Source organism: Belonocnema kinseyi, chromosome 6 (genome assembly GCF_010883055.1).
Source record: "Belonocnema kinseyi isolate 2016_QV_RU_SX_M_011 chromosome 6, B_treatae_v1, whole genome shotgun sequence".
Classification (NCBI taxonomy): domain Eukaryota; kingdom Metazoa; phylum Arthropoda; class Insecta; order Hymenoptera; family Cynipidae; genus Belonocnema; species Belonocnema kinseyi.
Genome location: NC_046662.1, coordinates 50,037,548 through 50,041,810, shown reverse-complemented (window position 1 = coordinate 50,041,810; position 4,263 = coordinate 50,037,548). Strand labels below are relative to the sequence as shown.

General features: G+C 23.7%; 1 protein-coding gene across 2 annotated transcripts in view; it reads right to left on the bottom strand.

Moving 5' to 3' along the window:
- LOC117175707 (U4/U6 small nuclear ribonucleoprotein Prp4) overlaps nucleotides 1–4,263 on the bottom strand; it is an 82,691-nt gene that overhangs the window by 1,808 nt on the left and 76,620 nt on the right. The gene's annotated exons all lie outside the window — the stretch shown is intronic.

Below are 4,263 nucleotides of genomic sequence, written 5' to 3'. Positions count from 1 at the left end.
TCCTACTTTGTCCTCTTTTTTAAATAAATTTTCGTCCTACTTTGTCCTCATTTTTCAAAACGTTTTGTCCTACTTTTCGAAAATCAATTATGGTCACCCTACATATAAATAAGTTTGTTTCAATTAATGTGACTATAAATATCGAAGCTATAAACATAAACTATAAATAGTTATAGTTTAAATGTATATTTTTTTTATTAGAACATTAAAAAAGTACGCAAGAACTATAAGTTAAAGGTAAGGCAACTTTGAGGTTAGAAATTTAATGCTTTTTTTGCATTTAGAAAACGTTTTTTAACTATAAAAACCATTAATTCGCGCTAGGTACTACTGCGCACTAGAAAATATATATTAAAAATGTTTACAGAATTTCCATTTTTACAACACTGTGATTTATAATCGTATTTGCTCATTTAACCTAAACCAACATAGTAAGGTGCTGTATTACAAATGTTATGTGTACTAAAAATCGCAGTTTTCTATTGTAGTTACGAGATAAGAGTTATCTATTTTTAAACGAAAAGTTGTATTTTTTGTAAGGTTAAAAGAACTGATAGAAATGTTTTAAAAATAAATATTGCAATAAAAAATTAGGAAAAGTTAACCTAGTTCTGTGTTCAACTTTTGTATTTCCTCCTTTCTTTATATCTAAATGTCTTGTGGTTTTTACTGAAATAATATATTTAATAAATTTCTCAACGCTTTCTAATATTTTACATTATTTAATTTCTCATTTTGTAATGTACCTATGTAATTTTATACCTAAATCCTAATTCTAATTTGTAGTGATTATAGTGTTTATTCACTGGTGCTCTACAGTTCATTCATTGGCTCACAGTGTTCATTCACTGGTGTTTTCGTTAATTTTGCACTATTTAATGATTTTTTAGAAAGCTTTTTGGTAAAAACAAAATTTGTTTATCGGATTATGAAACTTTAACTCTTAAGAATCTATTTTCAAAAGTTTTGTAAGAATAATCAATTATTATAACGTAAAAAGGACAAGTTGTAATCAGTGATTTCCTTAAGTATTCATTCACTGGTTCACTCATCCTATGTTTAAAAAAATTTTTTTGACTATTTTTCTTCAGATGCCTATTTTTGGTTAAAAATTTATCATTTTTAGTTGAGAATTAATATACTTTTGTTTTAATTTGTCTTTTTGAGTAAGAAATGAACATTGAACTGTTTGACTTTTTTCTTCTTTTTTTGTTAAAAATACATTTTTGTTCATAAAAACTCCTCATTTTAGTACAAAAAAAAATCTGCCCGCCTCGTGGGCACATTCTCATCACACGCTGCGGACGAGGCTCTGCAGTTTGAGCGCACCTTTTGTTTTCATTTGTCTTTTTGGGTAAGAAATTAATATTTTCTGTTGAAAATTGAACTTTTTGAATCATTTTTATTATTTTTTTTTTTTGTTAAAAATTCTCCATTTTAGCAAAAAAAAATCTGCACGCCTTGTGTGGACTTTCTCATCGAAAGTTTGAGCGCGCCTTTTGTTTTCATTTGTCTTTCTGGGTAAGAAATTAATATTTTCTGTTGGAAATTGAATTGTTCGATCAATTTTTTTTGTTTGTTAAAAAATACATTGTTTTTTTTTTAAACTCATCAATTCAAGTTCAATTCAAAAGAATTTAAATGAATTATAAAATTAAAAAAAAATTAATTTAAACAATTTTTTAATTCTATTAATTTCTGTAAACTTCGAATGGATTTAGAGGAAATTAGAGGTAACCGAGAATAATTCGATGAAATTAATAAAAAATCAAGATAAATTAAAAAAAAAAATAATTGATAACAATTTTAAAAAATGAAGAAAATTTGATAGAATTTGATGAAATGTCTAAGAATTTAAGGTGAGGTTAAGAGAATTTATAATCAACTAAATAAAATACATTTTTAATAAAAAAAATCGATTAATCTAAATAGAATTGAATAAATTTGGAAGAATTCAAGTAAATTAAAAAGTTGCAAAGAATTTAAAAGAACTGAGAGTGAATTTAAAAATTTCAAATCTTTGAAACCTACTAACTTCTAACCAAAGAAATTACTAAAGAATAAAAAACAATTCAAGTTAAATTGAAAAGAATTCAAATGTATTGGAAAATTTACAAAAAATCAAAATTCCATTAATTATCGTGAACTTGGAATAAATTTAGAGGTGAACGAGAAGAATTCCATGAAATTCATAAAAATTCAAGATGAATTTCAAAAAAATCAAATAAATTGATAACAATTAAAAAATACGAAGAAAACTTTATAGCAATTGCTGAAATGCCTAACAATTGAAGGCGAGTTTCACAGAATTTAGGATCTAATAAGGAAAAAAAAATTGTTTAATCCAAAAACATCCATTGAATTAAATAGAATTGCGTAAATTTAGAAGATTTTAAGTAAATTAAAAACATTCCCAAAGAATTTAAAAGAATTGAGAATGAATTTGAAAAAACATTTAGGATCTCTTCAAATGAATTGGAAAATTTTGTTAAATAAAAAAATGGATTGATTAAAATCAAAATTAAGCGAATTTAAAGGAAATTTTAAAATTCATTGAATTGAATAAGTTTTAAAGAAGTTAAGAAAAATGAAAGAGAATTTAAAAGAATTTGATAAAATGCCTGAGAATTTAACGTGAATTTCAAAACTTTCAAGATTAATTAAACCAAAATTTTAAAAAATCGATTGAATTGAGTCGAATTTAGAAGAATTCAAACACAAATTTTTTATTTTCAATGTTATTTTTCCAAAAAAAAAGACAAAGTACGCGTCGAATCCAGAAGTACTTATTAACGAATTTGTAGATGTTTTTTGGGATCACAATTTTTGCTAATTCACCTTTTTTTAGTATTTTGCATAGTTTGACCACAAAATGGAATTTTTTATTTTTCATTATTTTTTGTGCAAACAAAATTTGAATTTTCAATTTTCCAAGAAAATCCAAAAATTTGTTATAATGATCTTGTAGGCCTTACAAAAAAAAAAACAATGTTTTTCTTTTCTTGACTATTTTTCATATCGAGCGTTGTTTGGCTTAAAATTTTGATTTTTGATTGATTTAAAAATTTTTTAAAATGCTATAACTCTGAGAATTTTGTTTTTATGGAAAAAAGTAATTGGGAAAAATTTTTCGTCTTTTTTAATAATATAAATATCCGTACATAGAATTTTCAAATTCAGGAAAAAAGTGATCTCAACAATTTTCAAAATGCACTCACTTTTTGAACTTTTATCCAAAATGGCTGGTTAATGAACTCGTCTTTTTTTTAGGACACACAAAAAAAGTGTGCCACAGATCGATTTGATCCGTACATTTTTTCGCGAGTTATATTATCATATTTTTTTTAGTTGAAAATTAAATTATTTTATTAAAAAATTCATACTTTTGTGTTAAAAATTAAATTTTTTTGTTACAAATTAATAGCTTTGGGTTGAAAAGTGTAAACTCAATTGTTTTGTAGGAAATTCGTCTTTTTGGCTTGAAAATTAGTCTATTTTGGCTGAGGCATAAGTTAATAAAAAAAAACAATCAAACAGAAGTACCAGTAGTGAAATATGGAATCAGTAAATATCAAAAATTTATTTTTATAAACAAAAATAATTAATATAAAAATTTGTCAACATCAGATTTCGAGTTTTTTTAAGAAACTTGATAAGCAAATGTAATTTTCTGTTTTAATTTCGAGTTAAATTTTTAATTTTTAATGTATTAAAAAAAAACTTTTAACCTTAATCTTTAAAATCCTTTAGAATACCTTCAAATTATTGCAGTCTATTACAAATTCCTTAGTATATTTAAAAATTTATTGAAACCTTTTAAAGATTTCGAAAATGCATTGGAAGTTTGAAAAATAAACCAAAATCTTTCAAATCTTGTAAAAACCCATGACATTTTCAAAAAGGTTCTTGAAAACTATTTGCAATTTTTAAAAATACCCTACGATTTATTCAATCCCTTCCAAATATTGAAATCTATTTTAAAATCCATCAAAATTTCTAAAGCTCTTCAAAATTTATTCGCAGTTTAAAAAATACCCTAAAATCTTTAAAATCCTTTAGAATACCTTTAAATTATGCAAATTTATTTAAAGTTCATTGATATCTTTTAAAATAAATAAAAATATTTCAAATCCTTAAAAATATTTTCAAGTCCCTTAGAAATTTTAAAAACCTCTTGAAAATTACTTGCAATTTTTAAAAAGTCTCGAAAATATTTTTAATCCTTTCCAATTACTAAAATCTATTTTAAATTCCTTGGAATCT